The sequence below is a fragment of the Arvicola amphibius genome, chromosome 5 (genome assembly GCF_903992535.2).
Source record: "Arvicola amphibius chromosome 5, mArvAmp1.2, whole genome shotgun sequence".
Taxonomy (NCBI): Eukaryota; Metazoa; Chordata; class Mammalia; order Rodentia; family Cricetidae; genus Arvicola; species Arvicola amphibius.
This window is the reverse complement of record NC_052051.1, coordinates 23,500,388-23,522,915: the sequence shown is the minus strand read 5'-3', so window position 1 is coordinate 23,522,915 and position 22,528 is coordinate 23,500,388. Positions and strand designations below refer to the sequence as shown.

The 22,528-nt window shown below is 40.2% G+C and overlaps 1 protein-coding gene across 2 annotated transcripts in view; it reads left to right on the top strand.

Moving 5' to 3' along the window:
- The window catches only part of Raly (RALY heterogeneous nuclear ribonucleoprotein), a 73,556-nt gene that overhangs the window by 22,939 nt on the left and 28,089 nt on the right, over positions 1 to 22,528 (top strand). For both annotated transcript variants that reach the window (XM_038331727.1, XM_038331728.1), the window contains exon 2: positions 6,809 to 6,891. The gene's annotated coding sequence lies outside the window, so the exon portion shown is untranslated. The remainder of the gene's footprint in view (positions 1 to 6,808; positions 6,892 to 22,528) is intronic.

Below are 22,528 nucleotides of genomic sequence, written 5' to 3'. Positions count from 1 at the left end.
TGCAGAACACGAGGTTTCTCTTTAACACAGTGCTAATATTTTCAACAACGGACAGCTGTGTTGTCCACATAACTTTCTTCTCAACTTTAACCAGATTCAAGCTCCTTTTCTTATTTTCCATCTTTTTGCTTTACTTCTTGCTTTCTCTTGCTGTAAACCTAGGTGAAACAAGCAGTAACCATAGCACAACCTGAGTGTTATACTGTCATGAAATTTCTTCTACCACATTAGTTTATTATTTAAATTCACCATATTCATGTTTTTTAGGACATAGACAAAATGTAGCCAGATGTTTTACCAGAGTGAAACACTAATGGTTTCTAGTCCATTCCTGTAGAGGTAGCTAATCTTCATTGTCAGTTTGGGATTTAGAATCGCCATGGGAACATACCTCTGGGTATATTTTTGAAGGTGTTTTCGGAAAGACCAACAGCATGTGGATAGCATCATTTTACAGGCTGAGGGTCCCAGACTGAATACGAAGGAAAAAGTAAACTAAGCACCGGTATTAGTTTCAGCCCCACCTCTAGTTATGGTTATAGTGTGCACAGTTGCCTCATGCTCTTGCTGTAGTGTCTACCCTGAAACTTTGAGCCAAAATAAATTCTTTAAAACAAATATATACTGAAGAATGAGCGGGGCATACAGTGTCTTTAGTGCAAGTGTGGATGTCAGAGGCAGCTTTGTGGAGTTGATTCCTAGTTCCACCTTTATATTGGTTCTGGGGATTGAATCTTGAGTTATCAGGCTTGTGTGGCAAATGTCTTGCCTACTGAGCCATTTGACCAGGCCTTTCTCTTGTTTTCTTTCCACTCTTTGGAGCTCCTTTGGTATAACCTTCCACAATGACCCATTAAGCTCTGCTTATATCATTCCAGTTCTTTTCTAGTCTTCAGTTCTTTTCTCGTATAGCTCCTGCAAATCTCTTCCAAATCCTGCAAACCACGTGGGTCAGGTTTAATGCAGCAATGATTTCCATTTGGTTTTTTAAAAGGATTATTTATTTTTACTTATGTGTATATATTATGTGTGTATGCACATATGCATGTGGGTATCTGCAGAGACTAGAAGAGGGTGTTGAATCTCCTGGAGTTGAGGTTATATATAGGTGACTGTGAGCTGCCCATTGTGGGTGTTGAGAATTGTAATTCTGGTCCTCTGGAAGATCTCTTAACTGCTGAGACTTTGCCTCAGGTCCCACCATTTTTTTTTTTTAATCTGTTAGTTTAATCAGCTAGTAGCTGACAAGTAACTTCAGGAAGAAGAGGCTCATGGTTTTAGGGTACAGTCCATCATGGTGGATATCTTTGGTTCTTTTAAGTTACAGTACAGATGTTCACTTTTGGGGATTTGGGATTTCTCTTCAAGGAATCACTGTCAAAGAGCACATCCTTTTTCTTTTTAATCTTTTTCTGAAGTTCCCCTCTCCTTCAATGTTGAGTATGAGTTTATGTATGCACGCACTTTCGTGTGCTGAAGATTCACTACCTTTAACTGAAAACTGGCCGTCTGTAGCTGCTCTTAATAGCAATAGTCTAGGAATTGGCAGAACTCAGTTACTTGGAGTGGAACCAACCCTGGGAGTCAGATCCAGCTGTTGCGAAGAGTTTCAGCAAAACATGTTTCCAGAGTGGGCAGTTTAGTTCAGCGTAGGTAGACACTTGGCCTTGAAAATCCGAGATACAGGAAGAACAACCAGGTACAGAACTGGGCAAATTATGTATTCCTCCTCCTCCTTGTGTACACACACATACACACACATGCACACGCACAGAACTTCATTTTATAGTTTATCATTTGCTGTAGACAGTGTTTTCCATTGATTGAGTCATTGGGAGTAGGGAAGTGGTAGAGGAGAGAGACAAGAAAACAGGAGTGATGGAAGCACTGTCACCAGTTTGGGCGCTCCTGCCAGGGGTCAGTGAGATCTATTTTCTTGCTATTTCAACTGTACTTTGCTACCTTTTCTTACAGGAGCTTGGAAAAAGAATGAATGGAAATGGAAATGGTAATGGAAATGGAAATGGTAGCAAATAAATAGCCTTTGGAGACTGGCATTTGGGCAAGGCTGGCCTGGAGTTCAGAGATGTGCTTTTGTCTTATTAGGAAGGATCTAAGTTCAAGGCAGTTGACAAAGGTAGGGGCTTTCAAATGGACCTGAGCCTGTTTTAGTAGTAAAGCCCGATTGATGGTCAGCTGACCGTCCTGAATGGCTGCTAGAGCTCTGTAAGATCTTGCTCTACAGATAGCCTAGTATAAGATAATGGGAGGAAAGGTTGATACCCAGCCCTTATGGGGAGGGGAAGAAATTATAATTAGTTTGATAATTGAATTTAAAATTTTCAGTCCCAACCTGAAATGATAGAGCTATGGTAGCTAGGGAGAGGCAAGAAATGAGTCTCAAAAAGCAAATACCCCCTCCCAGTTTCTGCATCTGGAATCGAGCAGCCTGAGATCCTGGAATAGACACTTTAGGGTCTTACTATACCTAGGGTTCCTTCCTGTAAGATAGTCTTCCCTTCATATAAGTGACCTGAATCCCAACTAAAATCTACACATTCTATTTTTAAGTTTTGTGCAACTATCCTTTTCCCCTTTGGTGTTAATTTGGTAGAGGAGTATAAGATTATTATTGTCTCAGATCCTGGTCTTTTACCCCAGGCCTTCTTGGGTTGAGTTCACATCTACATAACATTGTTTTTTTTGTTGTTGTTTTGTTTTGTTTGTTTGTTTGTTTTTTCGAGACAGGGTTTCCCTGTAGTTTCTAGAGCCTGTCCTGGAACTAGCTCTTGTAGACCAGGCTGGCCTCAAACTCAGAGATCCGCCTGCCTCTGCCTCCCGAGTACTGGGATTAAAGGCGTGCGCCACCACCGCCCAGCTTACATAACATTGTTATTGTTGGTTCAAGATTGACATGAACTTTGAAACCTACAGTTCCAGCTTCCACATTGAGGGAACCCCACATTGGTTCTACATCACAAAGTCTGGATAATGGGGAAAGCATGCTGTTTGGAAATAAGGAGGTTCATTGATGACCTGACCTCACTTGTTAAGTGGTACAGCCCTTCAGTTCTGCTCTCATCAGAGATAGAAAAGCTATCTTCTGTATAGTCTCAGTTGCACAGAAGACTGTCTGGCATGAGCTTTGGTGTGTTGGTTTCTGATTATAAAGCCTGAGATTCTCCTTCTAGCTCTAGAGGGGGAGGGGAACCATCCAACTGTCTCATTAGCATGGAGAAAAGAAAACAGTAATTACTTGTGCCTCCCTTGATAATTTCTGCAGGATTGGTTCTTAGGGAAGGAGGAGGGGAAAACTGGAGGCAGCTTCAGCTGAGAAAGGAAAAATGTTCTTACTTAGTTCCCAGAATATGCAAAGGCAAGAATTTGCACATCTGTTGTATTCTTAGGGCATTCCTCCAGGCAGACTGGAGGCTACCTGGATTGAATTTCAATCTTTGTGGCATATATTATGTTCTTATTATCTGATGTTGTTACTGGTTTTGCCAGGCATTCTGACACCCATCTTCATTAGGGAGTAGGGTAGGATTTTGCTGGATGACTTTGTTACCTGACTGAATTTTTATATTGTGAGATCTTCTTGAAGCAATACAGCATTTAGATTTATTATTCTAGTCAAGGTTAGGTGTCTTTGTGAATGGGAGGAGTCTTATAAGAACTGCAAGGCTAAGAAAATCAGGACTCACAGAAAAAAAGAGTTGAGGGCAGCTTTGAAAGTGGGAGGTTGGGGCAGCTGGACTAGAACTAGCAAATCCATATGCCAGCTTGTCTATGGACAATGACTGTTTGCTCTGTTTTAATCTTTCATTCCCTGCATGTGGGCAGTTGTGAGCTCAGAAGTACTGATTATAGCAGAAGTAGATTGGAGGAGGCCCTCTGCTGGTGAGCATTGCTGGAGAGAGCTTGGAGCTGTTCTCTCCCGCTCTGGTTACTCCTTCTTCCCCTTTCCTCAGGAAGATAGCTTCAGTACCTTCTTTCAAGTAGCCTTTCTTTAGACTTTGGAAATCATTTATTATAAACAACCAAGGGATCTGTAAAGACATTTTAATTTAAATATTTGTTTACAAATATAGAAATGATTGTTTCTGTCAAGTTTATAGCCTTCTGCCCCTTGAAGTATTCCCGTTCTCCCTCCCTGGGCTTTTGCTTGATTATCCTACCTTTGCTGTCCAAGCTCTAGTGTTTCCATAATTTTATATTACTTTATAACTTATTTTCCCTTAGTCTCTACTTATATATTCCTGTTTCCTTATTCTTTTGTAGAATCTGTTCCCTATTTTTAGATGGAATGCTCTAAAATAAATAGCATGGCCTAAGGGAGGAGTGATTCTCTTCAGTCTTAACTTGCAGTTAAATAGGTTATAGTAATGTGGTTCCCAGAAGTGGGTAGCATACACATCCAAGACACAGTAAATGCTAATTTTCAGAAAGTTCTCCATATTACTGTATAAGGTGCTTTGATCAGATAATTCAGGACTGGCCTACTTGTTAATAATCTAAACCTTTAGAATATAGTCTTCAGGGGCTGAAGAAATAGCTTAGTGATTAAGTGACTGAGAATACTTGCTGTTCTTTCAGAGTAGCACAAAGGCCCCTAGCACCCACATCCAGTGATTTACAATTACCTGTAACTGTTGGTTTAGTGGTTTTGATGTTTTCTGGCTTCTGTGGGTACCTGCACACATTTGACATTCACATAAAACACATAAATAAAAGTAAGAAAAATAAATCATAATACTTTATGATTTTTGTTTTTTGTGTGTTAAGATTTATTTTTCTTATTTTTATTTGTGTGTATATGTTTGTGTGAGTGAATGCCATATGTGTGTGTGGATATCCACAGAGGTCAGAAGAGGGCCTTGGAGCTGCATTTGACAAGTGTTTATGTCTGATACAGGTTTTAGGAAACAAATGGGTCCCTTTGGAAAAACAGCAAGTAAATACTCTTAAGCACTCAGCCACCTCTCTAGCCCCCAAATAAAATCAGTCTTTAATTGGTGGGGGGACAGTAAAATGACTCAGTTGCTAAGGGAACTTGCTGTCAACTATGACAACCTGAGTTTAATACCTGGGGCCCACATGCTAAGAGGAGAGAACTGACTCCTGCAAGTTGTCTTCCAACCCCCACACATGCACCATAGCATACTCATGTGCAAGATACTGCCACCCCCACATAAATAAGTAAATGGTTTGAAAAGAAATGTGGTCCAGTTGTGTTGTGGTTTGCAAGTGAAATGTCCCTTGTAAGTTCATGTATTTGACCAAACTGGTGATGCTGTTTTGGAAGGGTGTAGAAACTTTTGTAACTGGAGCCTCCCTAGAGGAAGCAGGTTACTGTGGGAGAGCTTGAGGTTATATAGCCTAGCCCCCTTTCCTGTCCTCTGCTTCCTGACAGGGTATGCTGTTATGCCCCCTTCTCTCTCCATGGTGAACTCTCCTTATTTCTTTCTAATGTTGATTTATTAATTTAATTGTGTATGTGTGAGTGTGCATATAGGTCAGAGGACAAGCCTCTCGGTAAGTCAGCTTTCCTCTTCCGCCTTTTGGTTCCTGTGGATGAAACTCAGGTGGTCAGGTTCCATAAAGTGCCTTTATCTACTAAACTGTTTTGCCTGTTCTGTATCCCTTTGTCTGTCTCTCAGCCTATCTATCTGTCTATCTGCCTTTTTTAAAAAAATATTTTATGTGTGAGAATGTTTTGCTTACATATATGTCTTTGTATCTTATGTGTGCCAGGTTCCTGCTGGGTTTTAGACTGGAGGTATGGATGATTGTGTGTCACCATGTGGGTGTTAGGAATTGGACCTTGGTCCTCTGCAAGAGCAAGTGCTCTTAACCTCTGAGCCATCTCTTCAGCTCCCTGTATTCCATCTTAAAGCCAAAATAGACTCTTCTTCCCATAACTGGCTTTTAAAAAGCAGATTTATTTTTATTTTATATGTCTTTGTCTGCATGTATGTATTGTACCACGTATGTGCCTGGTGGCCTGCAGAGGCCAGAAGAGGGCATTGGATCACCTGGAACTGAAGTTATGGGTGGTTGTAAACTGCCTTGTGGGTGCCTGGAACTAAACACTGGTCCTCTGCAAGAGCAGCAAGTGCTTTTAACTACTGAGCCTTCCCTTAAGTGACTTTTTGTCAGGTATTTGTCACAGAAAAGTAAGAAAGTGGTTACAGAAAAGTAATGTGTCTTTGTGAACTCTGTGTAACAATGGGCTGATAGCTGACCAGGCATAGGCTTCTTTCTTTAATCCCAGCATTCAGGAGGCAGAAGCAGGTGGATCTTTGTGAGTTCAAAGCCAGCCTGGTTGTCTACAAAGGGTTCCAGGACAGCCAGGACTGTTACACAGAGAAACTCCAGAAACAAAAAACAAACACCAAAAAGCCAAAAACAGTAGACCAACAGCACTAGAGTCCAGGGTTTGGTGTGGTGCCTGTCTATGCCTAACCAGGATTGGGAAGTGGAGGCAGGAGGACTAGGAGTTGGTTACATAGTGAATTGAAGCCCAGCCTGAACTCAAAAAAATAAGTAAGATTTATGTAATAGACCATTATTGCTGTTCTTTTAAAAAGTAAAGTCCTTGGGTTTTCCCACTCTGCTTTCATGGCATCCTTTGAAAGGTTTTTCCTGGCCATTTTATCTGAAGTAGGTTCTATTCTTTCCCCTCACCCCCCTTCATGACAGTGTTTAAATTTTCTTTGTAGCACTCAACATGTTCTGAAATGATAGAAATCAAGATTCAACATGTGTAAGGGATAAGACCCTGACAGACCTCTTTTCTCTGTTACAGGTGAGCCCTGGTTCTAGAGACAGTTGCTGCTGACCCTGTAACCCTAAGGACAAAATAGCTTGCTAAACTCATTCTTGGTACAGGTAAGTGAGGATATTTGGGCAGATTGGGGCAACCTTGGGCAGACATAGGGTAACTAGTTTGGGGATTCCTTTCAACTTTTTTTTTTGAGACAGGGTTTCCCTGTAGTTTCTAGAGTCTGTCCTGGAACTAGCTCTTGTAGACCAGGCTGGCCTCGAAATCAGAGATTCGCCTGTCTCTGCCTCCCGAGTGCTGGGATTAAAGGTGTGCGCCACCACCGCCCGGCTTCCTTTCAACTTTTGTACTGATAACTTACAATTAACTTTTTTACTAGGTGTTGGATTATTCTAGAGATTGGATATGAGCCTAGGTGGCCTGCTGGCCTGGGAGGAGGATTGAGGAGGATTGAGGATTTCTTGGAGTTGCCATAAGAATGTTTGGGGTCATTTGCCAGGGGAAAAAAAAAAAGGCTTCCTCCTCCTTGCTTTTGCCAGTGCTGTGGGGGAGGGTAAATCTCAGGACCTAGAACCAATAGCTATCTTCTCATGAACTCTTTTGATGTATTCTAACAACCATTGGTGTGTGTGGGGAATCTTCTTGACTTAAGTCTCTTTGATCTACCAAGCCCCAGGTTAGCATCAGGAAGTCTCTGTCCTGCAGAATGTGATTATGGGTGGGTAAGGATGAATTGATCCAGTAGAGCTGTGTAAAGTGGACATTGGGCAGCTCAGATAGGAAGGGAAATCACATTGAGAATTTATTGTGCTTGCTCCCTTTATCTAGACAACTCCATTTTATAGATGAAGAAATTGAGGCTCAGGAAGTACAAATAATCTAGAAACCTATAAAGCTGATTATGATGGGACACACTTTTTCATGAGCTGCTTGCTAGTTTTCCTGGAATTCTGCAGTTTCTTTTTTTCTTTTTAAAGAAATTTTAAAGAGACAGCCCTTTTTAGAAATTAAAATTATTTAAGGAAACCCAGCAGGACAGGGAAGAATTCAGGTTCCTTGTGACCAGCAATGTGATCAATGAGGGGATCAAAGTGTGTAGGACCTTAAGCAGGCTGCTTACTGTGATTGGAAGAAGAAAATACCTAGAACTAAAGGGATCTCAGAAGAAGATGCACTGACAGGAGTTAGGGACCTAGACAGATGGGTTGATGTTGGGAGACAGGGTCTTTCTGTGTAACAGCCCTGACTGTCCTGGAACAAGTTTTGTAGACCAGGCTGGCTTCAAACACAAGAGATCTGCCTGCCTCTGACTCCCAAATCCTGGGGATTAAAGGCATGCTCCCCCACTGCCCTGAGATACCTGAGTTTTTAATCTTTAATCTTATCTCTCAACATGTGTCTTTGGGCAGTCTTAATCCCCCAATTTATAAAATTGTAACTTCCTGTTTTTCTGCTGCATTTGTGTGTGTGTGTGTTGAGGGCTGAACCCAGGATATTGCACTTGCTTGGCAAGCATTCTACTATCAAGCTAAATCCCCAACTCCCTGCCATATGTTGCCATATGTGTGTACAACCATTCAGTGATAATGTAGAGAATCAAATGAGAAATCTAAGTCAGAAAAATTTTGCAAATTGTTAAGTAGCATGAATGAAACATAAAAATGAGACCTGTTTGCTACCCTAATCCCCAAAGTCAAAAGGGAGGGTTTTCCTTAGGGAATTTCTGCTATAAGTCTTTCCCTATCTTTATTTCCCTCTTCTCCTGCAGGACCTACCCAGAGCAATTTTGTCATCAAGAACTAGATTCCAGGGCACAGGTGACAGAACCACGCAACACTGTCAGTCGTAGTCGGCACCACATGCTTTGCAGAGTTAGGTTTAAATGTACTCAGGTGCCCAAGCTGCAAGGCCTCTGTTGTGGTGTAACCTCAAAGCAGCTCTTTTTAAGAATCCATTTTAGCACTAACCAGTTGTGTACATTGTTTCCTGTTGTCTCAGCCTACTCCCACTCCCACTGTTAGTGAAACAGAGGATACTTTTATTGAAGGTGCATACCATACTGGAGATATGGTCATTCCACTGTCTCGGTTTTTCCCCCTGGTCAATGACTGCTAGATAAATAAACTTGTATACTGCACACTTACCTACAAGGAACCATTCACATTTTTAAGTAATAATGAAATGTTTTCATAGGGCAGTAAGTTATAAGCTTGGCACACAAGCCATGGAAAGATCACAATCTGTGTAACTTTAAACCACCGAGACAGAAAGGTGTTAGTAAAAACCTGAAGATTCAGGATAGAAAGAAAAACTGGAACTTGCCAGCACTAAATTCAAGAGAACCATATGGACATTATATTTCTCTATACCTCCTAAGTAGACAGAAGGGACAAGCAAAACAGCCTAAGTCAAATATAATTGTTTATCTTTAAGCTGGCTTGGTTATTTCCTGAATCGAGTTAATTTATACATAAATTTATTTCATTTTCATAGCAGCTTGGGAGATATGTGGTGATACTCTTGTTTTATAAATTACTGAGACTTAGAGAAGGCATGTAGGCATTGATTGGAAGAGCTAATCTTAGAATGTAATGGAATCTGGCTGCAGAGACCCAACCTTTTCTGTCATACGTGGATTTGAGTTTCTAAACTGTTGTCTTTTTCAGCCTTTTGGATCAATAGCTCTTCTTTTTTTTTTTTTTATTTATCCTACTATATGAATTTTCTGTTTTGAAGACATTCATTTATTTAGTACTTATTGGTATTTTCTATGTACTTTGCATGGCTTTAGGTTTTGAGATCTAGCAGTAAATAAAATAGTTTGATTTCATAGTATATTTTCTAGTGGAAGAAAGCAGAAGAATGAATAAATGTAAAGAAAAATAATGTAGGTGAAGGGAATAAGGAGAACTACAGATTAAGAAGGACTGTCTGAGAAAATAAGGATGCTGCAGAAGCAAGGTCACAAGTCCTGAAACAGAAGCTCGGTTATGTTTGAAGAAACCAAAGTCGGCCTTAGTGTCTAGAAAGCAAGCAAGAGACATTAGACTATGGAGAAGTTGTCTTAAAGAATACATAGGGAAGTTATGTAAGGCTTTTGAGTAAAATAGGTAGAGGAATGTCGAGATTAGTTCTGGCTGACGACGCCAGTTGTACCTCTCACTCTGTAGTATGGTGTTGGAAAGAACTGATGGGAGCCTTACCTTGTCCATTTATTTTACAATGCATTCATTATTCAGTTACTCTGTTTGTGAGTGACTTATTAAGCTAAGAAAAGTCCCTTGTACTCCCAAGTTTATTGAGGTTTAATTATGACTGGTTAGATTTTGTTGCTAATGTGATTTTTTACCCTTTATTCTGTCAGCATGGTATTTTATTGATTTTCAGATGCTAAACCAACCTTGTATCCTAGAATAAATCCCACTTTGTAGTAATGTATAATTTTTATTTTTATGCTTTTGCTTTTTTGAGATGGTTTCTCTGTGTAGCTTTGGAGTCTGTTTTGGAACTCACTCTGTAGACCAGGCTAGCCTCAAACTCATAAAGATCCACCTGACTGCCTCCTGAGTGCTGGGATTAAAGGTGTGTGCCAGATATTAAATTTGATTGTAGTATTTTTATGATGTCTTTGTTTTGCATAGGTATTAGTAATAGTGGCCTCAAAGGCTAAATGAAAGTAGAATCATATTCTTTTCTATAGTCTGAATTATAGTCTATAATAAAGAATTAGTATTATTTCTTTAGAAGTTTGATAGAATTTACCACTGAAGCCATGTGGACATGAAATTTTCCTAAAATATTTTTAAATTACTAATTCATTATAAAAATGTTTCAGAGCCGGGCGGTGGTGGCGCACGCCTTTAATCCCAGCACTCGGGAGGCAGAGGCAGGCGGATCTCTGTGAGTTCGAGACCAGCCTGGTCTACAAGAGCTAGCTCCAGGACAGGCTCTAAAGCTACAGAGAAACCCTGTCTCGAAAAAACCAAAAAAAAAAAAAAATGTTTTAGTTTTTCATATAGTTATGCTTACATTTTCTATTTCCTTTTTTAGTCACTTAATGCTTTTTAATTTCTAGATACTTATTTATAGGTTGTCTGATTTGTTCACTTAAAATTATTTGTAGTATTTTCTTATATTCTTTTTAAATAAAATCAGCATGGTATTATTGATTTTTTTTTTTCAGATGCTAAATCAACCTTGTATCCCTAAAATAAATCCTACTTTATAGTTTTTGTGTGTGTGTGTTTTGTTTGTTAGTTTTTCGAGACAGGGTTTCTCTGTGTAGCTTTGGATATAACTGTTGGGGGTCTGATAGTGTTTCTTTCACATTGTTGAATATATTTTTCAAAAACCTGAAACTATGTGATTTTAAAGGAGTCAAATTTATACTAATATTTAGTCTTTGTGCTGACTTTATCTCCTGTGTGACTGACTTCACTGACCTGTAGTTTTCCTTATCTGCAGTTAGGTTGAATTGTGGTTATTATGATGCTGATGGATGATGGAAATAACCCCCCTGGCTAACTGGAGGAGGTGGCCTACTGAGGTGTCTTTGGACTGTGTATCCCAGGCTCCCTTAGTCACTTATTCTCTGCTTCTTGTCTGCCAGGATGTAAACTGCTCTGCTCTGCCACATTTTCTTTCAGCAAGATGCAACCTTAAATCAACAGACATCTTTCTCTTTTAAAGATAGAGAAAGAGCAGTGAAGGAGAGCAGAGAGAGAGAGGAAAGGGAAGAACCTTGGGATGTAGAGTAGTATTCATCTGTCAGTGACTGAAATAAGTTCTCAAACCATGTGTTAAATCATTAGATTTAGAAAGGGGAATGTGGCAGTTTAGGTTCTGAACTTTAGTCTGCCCAACCTTTGGAAAGCAATTCATTCCTGAATTTCAGTTTCCTTAGCTATAAAAGGATGAACAAAGGCAGAAAGCTTTAGAGAACCCACTATCTTGTTCTTAAGCTGTATTTGTGTTCTAGTTTTTCCTCAGTTGAGAAGATTTTATTTGTGAGAAGGCTTTTCTTTGTTTGCATTTATGTGTATGCCAGGTGGGAACTGGTGTTGGTAATTTGAGCTGCATGATGTGGGTGCTGGGATCTAAACCCAGGTCCTCTGCAAGAACAGCAAGCACTGTTTACCATGGAAAAAAATCTTTCTAGCTCCACGAGAAGGCTTTTCCGGAGTTGAGTTTTAGGGGCTGGAGAGATGACCCCTGCTTTTCAGAGGTCTCAGGCCTCTTTGTCCGCAATCTGTACTAGGCACACAAGTGGAGCATAGAAACTGCATGCAGGTAAAACACCTGTATACCTTTTTTTTTAAAAAAGGCTTTGTCTAGCCCTAGGATACTTAAAATCTTACTGAAAACAGTTTCAGGCACCAAAAATAGTTTTATGTTTATTTTGTTGTTGTTGTTGTTTGTTTTGTTTGATTAGCTCTGGAAATGCCTTGGTTCTCTGATCCAGCCCTTTTGTATAACAGATAATGAAGCAGAATAGAAAGATAGACTCAGAGTTTCTACAATTTCTTACTCTTTTAGAACCATACTATTTTCTGAAAGAGGGGATGGTGATAATAGAGTAGACATGTAGAGAAATAATACTGAGAAAAAGAAAGAAAAAGTGAGGATTAAGCAGTGAAGTCACTTGCTCAGACCAGATTCCAGATCTCTTCTGTCTCATTCCAGGGTTTTCTTCTCCTGAGCTAAGACCAATTGCAACCACATATATGTAGTTGCAAAGATTGGAACAAAAAGCGTGTCAGCTTTCCTTACATCTCCATCAATAGCCTTCTCAGGTCCCCTATGGTGCATATCAATAGCATAGGTTGAACTTGTTTTTAGGAAAAAAAAAAAGTGCCCCATAAGCACTTCTGTTTGATTTACTTTGGATTGTACAAGATCCAGATGCTTTTAGAATAGCATTGCTAAATAGATTCCCTAAATCGGCCCATTCCCATTGCACTGCACTCTGATCTGCTGGCTGGGGTTTGTTCCTGAGTTGTCCTTACCTGTCATGTGAATCACATTGTTTGCCCCTTCTCTCTTAAAAAAATTTAAATATATGTGTGCTGTGTGCTGTGATTACCATTAATGAATAAAGAAACTGCTTTGGACCCATAGCAGAGCAGAACTTAGCTAGGGCGGGGGGGGGGGGGAACTAAGCTGAATGCTGGGAGAAAGAAGGGCTGAGTCAGAGACCCGCCATGGAGCCGCTGCCAGAGATAGGCATGTTGAAACTTTGCTGGTAGGCCACGACCTCATGGTTATATACAGATTAATAGAAATCAGTTAAATTAATATATGAGATTTAGCCAATAAGAAGCTAGAGCTAATGGGCCAAGCAGTGATTTAATTAATACAGTTTCTGTTTGATTATTTCGGCCAGCCGGTCAGCCAGGAACTTACAAGCGACCTCCTTGCTAACAAGCAACGTCCTTGCAACACCTATGAGCAAGGCAAGATTTTACTTTTTTTTTTTTTTTTTTTGGTTTTTCAAGACAGGGTTTCTCTGCAGCTTTTTTAGAGCCTGTCCTGGACCTAGCACTTGTAGACCAGGCTGGCCTCGAACTCACAGAGATCCGCCTGCCTCTGCCTCCCGAGTGCTGGGATTAAAGGCGTGCGCCACCACCGCCCGGGAAGATTTTACTCTTGATCAAGAGGATGTATTGTTCACAAAACTGAGAAGCAAGTTCACAGAGACAGGAAGTGTACTTGGTTTTTATTTTAACATAGGGACTGTGTCTTTTCCCCATTGCCTGAGAGTCAACCTCACAGACTGTGGAAATTGGCTGGTTTTAAAAGAAAAGGGCAAAGAAAATATAGGGGGAAGGAGGTAACCACTTTTTTGTTTGTTCCGAGACAGTGTCTCTGTGTAGCTTTGGCTGTCCTGGAGCTTACTTTATAGACCAAACTGGCTTCAAACTCATAGATATCTGCTTGCCTCTGCCTCCCAAGTGCTGGGATTAAAGGCGTGCCTCACCATGCGTGGCTAGGAGTTTCCGAGACGGGGTTTCTCTGTGTAACAGTCCTGACTGATCTGGAACTCATTCTGTGAACCAGGCTGGCCTCGAATCACAGAGATCTGCCTGCCTCTGCTTCCCTAGTGCTGGGATTATAGGTGTATGCCACCATCCTCCCACCTCATCTCCCCCGCCCCCATACTTCCTCCTCCTCCTCCTCTTTTTTTTTTTCTTTCTTTTTTTAAATTAAGGATGAGGTTTCATGTCCAGGCTGGCATTTTGCTTAATAGGAAGCCGAGCCTGGCCTTGAACTCTTATATCATCTGTTAGCAACTTCTTAATGGAGCCCCTTTGTAATGGTATACTTTTAGGAATAGGGCTGAAAGGGTGGATATATTTTGTTTCTTCATTTTTATTTCTCACTACCATTTGTCATAAAATCATGGAATTTTAGGATATTAGAGTCAAGGGTCCTTAACAGACAATTGCAGCTTTTACAGAAGAGCTTTTTATAGAAGTTTAACGCCCAGCATAGCTGCTTTCTTTATTGTAACTTTACAGTTAGTCTAGTGGCTTATTTTCCCACTTTCCAAAAGATTATCCCTAAGGTCTTAAACTATCTAAGTTCCAGGGCACCATTTTAAAAATAACAGAGACCTCAACTAGCATTCGCATTTTATAATTGTGAAATCTAAACCCAGTAAAGAATTTAAAAATGAGTCTAAAGTTACACTGTATATAAGTGACAGATGCAATAACTCTCACCCCAGGCCATTTGAACTACATATGGCTTTATGTTACTGTGTTGTTGTCTAGGTGCCACACTTAATCTTAATCGACCTCCTTTCCTTAACTTGGGCTGGGTCTTAGGATTCTCTTGTCTTCTGACATCTTGTTCCTGTGAAGGAGGCAGGCCTGTGGATATATGTGTTTTGCCTGTGTGTAATTTAATACATAATATAACAAGCATGTCAAATTCTAAAATTTATATGTATGTGTATGTGCATGGTATATGTGTATGGTGTATGCCATCGTACATGTTGAGATCAGGGGACAGCTTCATGGAATTGATTTTTTTTCTCCTTCAATCTTTTTGTGGGTTCCAGAGATTGAACAGATTGGCAGGCTGGCAGAGCAAGTGCCTTTACCTGGAGCTATCTCACTTGCCAAGTCTTTATTTTTAAGCACAGTAGGCAGCTTCTTTCTCTCTTGTGCTACCACACAAAAGATTTATCTTAAGTGCATTGGTGTTTTGCCCACATGTATGTCTGTTTGAGGGTATCGGGTGCCCTAGAACTGGAGTTACAGATCATTGTGAGTCTCCATGTAGGTGCTGGGAATTGAACCCGGGTTCTCTGAAAGAACAGTCAGTTCCCTTAACCATTGAGCCATCTCTTCAGTCCCTGCTGTACCACTTCTTTTTCTTGAAAGGCAATCCCAGTCTGCTGGAACCAACATCCACATTTTCTTTTTGGTCATGTTTGCTTTTCTGTTCATATGAAGAAGCAGAGGTGTTACATAGGGTGATATGCAGAAGGAATGGATCTTAAAGATAAGGAAAAAAGTTTGAAGGGGAGCCAAAGTAAACAGAAGGTTGGGGGACAGGTTAGAAGGGGAGGCAAATACTAGGGTCTGAATTTCCCTAATGTCTTATAGTCTCCTAAGTTAACCAACTTTTTCTGGAAGCGTGTCAAGCTTTGTTTAACTCAGTGTGGAAACCAGCAGAATCATGATTTCCAAATTAGGTCCAAAATTAGTTAATACCTTCTTGAAAATATAACCTGGAATTATTTTTTTGGGGGGGGGCCTGGGGGTTGGGGACCATGTGTAACTAGCATTTACATGGGTTCTGTGGATCTGAACTCTGATCCTCTTCCTTCCTCAAGAAGTGCGTTAGTCATTGAGTCACTTCTGACGTTGGAGAAATAACTTGATTTTCTTTCCCAGCTTTTCTTCTGCCATAGCCTCTGACTCATAATTCTCTACATATGGCCTCCCTTTAATCTTTAGCTGTCAACCCACGTGGTTGGAAAGAGCAAGTAGGGTTTGTGGTTTTTTTTTTTTGCCAAATTTTCTTACGTTAGCTTTTTTTTTGTCTTTGTCATGGGAATATACTATTTTAGCCATTGTCTTAGACCTACCACGTGGTGCAAAGATAGTAAGGTGCTAGTTTTCCACTCTTATTCATGCTACTCCCACACTTAAACCAGCAGCTTGATCTCTACTCTAGCCAGTGTGCAGAATTGTTTGAAGCATGGCTCCATTCTTGACTTCCACAGAAGCAATGTGGAAGAAAATTGAGATTTTTGAAGTTGACTATATCTGGATTTGAGGCCCTAGGAATACTTCTCAAATGTTCCTTCTAGGATAGCCTCTCCCTTTTCCCTAGTTAATTACCAGCTAATAGTAGAGGGGGGTTTTTGTATACTCAGTGCTTTAAGCATGTGAATCTGTAGTTAATTCAACAGTTAACTTTAAAAAATGTCTTGATTAGCATATACTATATATAACATGTTTTATATAACATTGAATTTTATGACTTTTTATATATGTCTATAATTACATATTTGGGCATATTATTCACTCTTTTTTTGTTTCCTTCCTACTTTTGCTGGTCTCCATCCTTTTTTTAAAGTAGTTTTCCTATCTCAACATCGTTGTCGGATCAGGAACTGCTTTCCTGCTTTCTCTGTGTCTGACTGGCAACTCCTTGTGACTCTGCCTTTCATTCTCCCAACATTCTCTCTGCCCCCAAAATCTTGCCTAGCTATTGGCCATTTAGCTTTTTATTAAACCAATCACAGTGAAATATCTTCTTCACACAGTGTAAAGGAATATTCCACAACATAGGTGCACACTTTCCCTTTACTTGTGTAAAAGATAGTGAATTAACAAGTGTTCAAATGTTGCTGAGGCTGCTTGGAGGCCACCTCTGCTGTTTTGGACATCATCTCAGGGGTCTAAACAAGGTTATTGTAGTTTGATAGGAAGAACCTTGTCTTCAGAATTATACTGATAAGAGTCTTGATTCCTTCCTACTAGTTTACTAGTTGTGTTCCTAGGTTAGTTCTTTTCCTCTTAAGAGCATTTGTTTTTTATGTCTAGTAATAATACTACTGTTGATAACTGCCTTTGAGATTGTTGAAGTTTTTAGATATGAATGTGTGATTGTGGGTCACTCCATGCCTCCCCAGTGACTTGACAGTTTGGTTCTCTAGCTGATGGCACTTTGAGGTGCTTAGACCACAAAGGTAATGACTTCATAATGGATTAAATCTACTGATAGGTTCATACTAAATGGCCTTTTAGGAAGTAGGCCTGATTGGAAGATGTAGGTCACTGAAGACATGATTTTGAAGGATAAATCTGGTCCCTCTGTCTTTGTTCTGTTTCCTAGCTGCCACAAGGTGAGCAGCCTCATTTGTCACAGGCCTGTAGCAATGGAGCTAGTTAGCCATGGACTGAAACCATAGACCAAAATAAATCTTTGTCCCTTAGTTGACTTTCAGGTGATTTATCATTGTGACAGATGAACTAACAGATTAGTATGAGAGTTCAAAATATTTGAGTAAATAGCATAATCTACAAAACTTGCTTGAGTAAAAGCCAAGGCAAACTGACCTGCTTATTTCTATTAGCTCTTTGAAGACTAGGAGATGGCAGTAAAGTCAGTTCTTCTCTAACCACCATTATCCTAAGAAATGCTGGATCTCATTTTCTTTCTCAGTTTTATGCCCCAGAGGTCTTGGGAAAAAAAAAAAAAAAAAAAAAAAAAGCCCCTCAGGTCAGGTTCTATCACACCATTCGTCATACTTGAACAAGCAGGACTGTTACCTGGCAGATACCAAGGGCAGGGCAGGTGGCTCAGGAAGCAGCAGCCGATGAACAAAAGGCTTTCTCTCTGTTCCCAATAAATTGGTCCTTGGAGATCCTAGCTTTGAAATATTAATTGACACGGGAGGAAAAGATTCATTATGCCCTGGACTCATTAAAATGCTCTGCTGCTCACCTTCAGTTTATTTTTGGCAGTTCATCAGAAGGAATTAAGTAAACTGACAGTCTGTGATGCTGCTGACAGCTGAGTTCTATTTGGTAGTCTTGGGGCTGCAGGTGTTGGTTGTGCCTCCTATATATTCTATGGAATATACAGATAGTTTGAGAAACACATCATCCCTGGGATTTCATGAGTCTAAGTCTTACATATTTTCAGCATTGAAAGGACCTTCTGAGATCATAAGTGATAAGTCATTTACAGATGGTCCAAAGAATGGCTGGAGTTTGCTCTTAAGATCACCAGGCACTTTAATGGTGAAATTACATTCACATAGTCTGACTTTGAGCCAAGAATATTTCCCTTGAACCCATTTTGAATTTTTAGAGTCAGAATGCTATTCATTCAGTTATAAAACATTTATTTAATTTTTATGTGTATGGGCATTTTGTCTTCATGGTGCTTGAGGAGACCAGAAAAGGGCATTGAATTCCTGGGACTGGAATTATAGACAGTTGGGAGCTGCCATGTGGGCGCTAGGAATTGGACCCTTGTCTTCTGGAAAAACAACCAATGCCTTTAACCACTGAACCATCTCTTCAGTTCTTAAAATATAGTACCCATTTAGTGTGCTAAGATTCTGTGATAAAATAAGCATGGGGTTAGGTGAGGGTAGAAGATGGGAGTCAAGTCCCTTTCCCATATTAGAGATTAGAAAGACCACCTCGTGGACTAAGGAAATAATTCTGTTGGTAAAGTGCTTGCCATGGAAGCATAATGACCCCAAGTTCAGTTCCCCAAGCCAACGTTAAATCTTGCTGGTTGAGGCCAGTCTGGTCTTATAGAGCAAGTTCCAGGACAGCTAAGGCTACACAGAAAAGCCCTGTATTGAATAACAAACACCCGCTTCCCAAACAAACAAAAAAGTACTTGTTGGGCCTGTTGGCATATGCCTTTAATTGTGGGCAGAGATAGGCAGAGATAGGCAGAGTCAAGGCCAGCCAGGTCTACATAACAGCTCCAGGTCAGTCAAGGCTATATAGTGAGACTGTCTCAAAAAGACATAGTAAGTAAACAAACAAACAAACAAACAAAAGCTGAGTGTGGTGGCATGCCCTTATAATCCCAATGCTAGGGAAGTAGAGATGGGCAGGTCCTGTGGTTCATTGGCCAACTTGGTGAGCTCCAGGCCAGTGAGATGCCCTGTTTGAAAAAGGCAAACAAGGAGGGTAGCTACTGAAGAAAGACATCTTGAGATTGACTTCCGGTTGCCATCCTCATCAACCACTTGCATACATACATTCATTCACACCTACATGAGCACATTTCACAGAAAGAATAACAGACAAGAGGAAAAGGAATGACTACTACTGATGAGGAATTTGTTCACGAGAGATGTATATAGGGATGTTAAGGTTGCAGGGCCTTGTGTCTCAGTCCAGAGATTAGGTATCGTTCCTTCATTAAGAACCTAGACATTGTTTTCTTCACTGTTCCCAGCCAGGGCCTAGATTAAAGAACACTTTGCTGTAGTTCTCGGCTTTAGTTGTTAAAAGCATGGAGAACAGATGGCCATCTCAGCAGTTTGGATCATGAGGGTATGATCTCAGACAGGGCTATAAGATACATTGAGAGCTCTATACCCAGTTACTTGCTTTTTTTATTTTTGATGTTTTAAACTAGGCTCCTCCCAAGCTATTCTCTATCTCAGAATAAAGCAAAATTAGCTAACTCAGTCTGTTTTCCATCTCTAGCTTCCCACTCCCACCCATCCTTCTCCTAGTCCCATATAGTTATCTTATACTGACCTCAGTGTAAGGGCTCCTGGGATCTGCTGTCTCAAGGACCCTTTGAACCTATTTCCCAGGCATGTCTCAAGATGAGGTTAACGAGTCTGGTCACAAAGCCGTCATGACAACTACTTTATTTAGATCACTCTGGCTATAGGCCTTCACCCAGGCTTCCACCCACTCTCTTTTCATTTCCAACTTCTTAAGAATTAGATTAGTGCTTAGTATTACTGCTAAACAGCCCCAAGAATAATCAGTACTGAGAGAAACTGATGTTTCTTGATTATCGAAAATCCTGTCAAATTTTAGTAAGTATTAAGGGACGCATTACTTGGAATGCCTGCAAGAATGTTCTAAGTTTTTAAAATCGAAAGAAAAGAGCATTTCTTTCCTTAGTTTGGGAAAGTTTTCTTTTGTGATTTTGTTGAAAACATTTTTGTGCCTTTGAACTGGGGTTCTTCTTCCTCTATACCTGTTATTATTCCTAGGTTTAAGATCAGGTGAGTAAGGTTTGCAATTGAGCTTTCAGAACCACTATATAAGGCTGGGAGAGGGGCAACTCCCTCTGGACCACAACATTATTTATTTGTATTACATCATCCTTTTCTAACCAGCAGATCCTGAAATTACAGGCATTTCTGCAGCCACTAATCAGAGCACATTGTTTGAGCATCAAGCTTTCTGTTTTGATTTGTTTATTCCAGTGGGCAGGAAAATACATAAACAACAGATTTAATGGCCACCAAATGTTTCCAAACAGTTGAAGGACCAGAGTCCTCATCAGGTAATTAGCTTAGTGTCTGCAATGGTGCATCTCACCCACAAGGCTGCTTCTCCCATCACTGTCTTGCTTCTTTCTCTAACCTACTAAGCTAAGGGGTAAGAACCTTGGGCAAATTCAGTTCTTCCTGTAATTTTAGATTGCATTTCAGGGATCTTGGGGTTCCACCATTCAGTTCCCAATGCAGACCACTCTGGCATCAGTAATTAAAACACCACTACTTTGAAGAGAATCTACCAGTTTTCTGCTCCTTTGTCATCATCTCTATCATGAAGTTTATAGAATGGGAATGTGATTTTGGGGTCCTGTCTGCCCCCTACCCACCAGGTTTTTACTGTGTAGCTCTGGCTGTCCTGGAACTCAGTGTATAGACTAGGCTACTAGACTGTCTCAAACTCATAGAGATCCACCTGCATCTGTCTACACATTATGCCCATCTATGCTTTAGAAGTTTTATCCAGTTCCTGGGAGTTGTTTTGGCAATTGGTAGGGACTGTCTTTATGGTTTTCTAATCCTTTTAGGTTGGGTCTAGTTAATAAAAAATACTTCCTTAGCTGGTTGGTGGTAGTGCACACCTTTAATCCCAGAATTTAGGAGGCAGAGGCAGGTGGCGGATCTTTGAAAATTCCAGGACAGCTTGGTCTACAGAGCAAGTTTCAGAGCAGCCAAGGTAACACAGAGAAGCCCTGTCTCAAAACCAAAACAAACAAAAATCTCCCTTACATTGATTGACTCTCTAAAGAAAAGACTCTTCAAAGCCTGTTTTTTTTTTTTTTTTTTCTTCTTAAAATTTATTTACTTTTGGTTTCCCTGCACATATATCTGTGTGAGGTTGGGGGGTTCTCTAGAGCTGGAGTTACAGACGATTGCGAGCTGCTGTATGGAGCTGGGAATTGAACTCCGGTCCACTGGAAGGGAAGTCAAGACTCTCAACCACTGAGCCAGGCCTCCAGCTCCAAAAACTAACCTTATGTTCAAAATAGGTGTAGTGACATTGAGATTATTATTTCCATTGTCATAGTCCATTACGATGGGAAAAAAGGGTAGTCATTTGTAGGTTTACTATTATTTCACAGTTGCTTAGTGTGATCTTGATGTGTGATTAATGTTTAAGAAATAGTTATTAATTGAAAAACCATTACAGTCTTATGGATGAACTTAATTTTTTTTTTTTTTAAAACATTGCTTTGTATTTGTTTCTGCATAATGGGACACCACGTAGTATAGTTGGTCAAACTGAAGATCACTGGGTAATATAGAGAAGGAGGACCGGGTCTCCCTCTCTTTGTTGATTGCTGACAGATAGGTGTTTTCTGGCTTTTGCTATTATCTGCTTGGTGAAGACCTTGTACACCTTCGTACCACAGAAAGCCCAGATCCAGAAGTCTGGTCTGAATACTCGACCTCTCCTTTCCTTTGCTCAAAATAATATAATGAACCCAATTTATACTTTTGCTCCAATTTTGTTTTCTCTTGTCACTGCCTTGTCTCTCCCTCTGTCCTAATGAAGAGTGAAGTGCTTGGGTACATCTTAGAAATTATAGCCGTATATTTCACATTAAGGAATTTCTCTGTCAGAAACTGTGAGGAATCATTTATTTTAACAGGACTTGGGGAGGATTCTAAAATAAAAAGATAGGGTCTCACTTTGTAGTCCTGGCTGGCTTGAAACTCACTATGTAGACTAGACTATTGAGTTAACAGTTATCTGAGTGCTGGGATTAAAGACATGTACCACCACGCCCAGCTTTGGTAGGATTCTTATACTTATTTGTTGGCATAAATTTTAGCAAACACCTGCTGGTTTCAGGGTAGTAGAGTTGGAGGCCAGTATTGCAGTGATTAATGTAGTAGTCTCTTCTTTAGACTTTAGAATTTAGTACAGGGAGGCAGATGTATAAATACAGAATTGCAGCAGATACTGCAGCTGAAGTTTGAGGACTTCTTATAGTTTTCTTAAGAATTCAGAATCATTCCCCCCCCCCCCATGACTTCACTCTTGGACTGTGTTCTGACACCATGTGATAAGCAATAATTATTTTTTATTATAAAAAGTGTTTCCTAAAGGCTGGTGTAGCTTGCTTGAACTTTTGCAAAGATGTCTTCACATTTTCTCTCCCCAGCTTCTTTGTTGCTTAAAAAGCAGGAATGGGGGAAGGGAGGTTTAGGGGTCATAGTGCATGGTTTGTAGCTCAGTTCAGTTCAGTAGATAGTCCTTGAGCACC